The 203-nt window shown below is 28.7% G+C and overlaps 1 protein-coding gene across 4 annotated transcripts in view; it reads right to left on the reverse strand.

Annotated features, from left to right (window-relative positions):
- Positions 1-203, reverse strand: part of LOC114026076 (paralemmin-2-like) — a 508,213-nt gene that overhangs the window by 422,535 nt on the left and 85,475 nt on the right. The window lies entirely within an intron of this gene.

Genomic DNA, 203 nt, shown 5'->3' on the forward strand with positions numbered 1-203 from the left:
GAGATTGTAAATGAAAACTGTGAACTTCTGCTAGATAGTTTGTCTTTTTTATCCCTTATTACATACAGCTTAGTTCTTCAAAGAATTCAAATATAATGATCNAAGATTGTAAATGAAAACTGTGAACTTCTGCTAGATAGTCTGTCTTTTTTATCCCTTATTACATACAGCTTAGTTCTTCAAAGAATTCAAATATAATGATC

The sequence above is a fragment of the Vombatus ursinus genome, unplaced genomic scaffold, assembly GCF_900497805.2.
Source record: "Vombatus ursinus unplaced genomic scaffold, bare-nosed wombat genome assembly UNPS02014832.1, whole genome shotgun sequence".
NCBI classification, from domain to species: Eukaryota; Metazoa; Chordata; class Mammalia; order Diprotodontia; family Vombatidae; genus Vombatus; species Vombatus ursinus.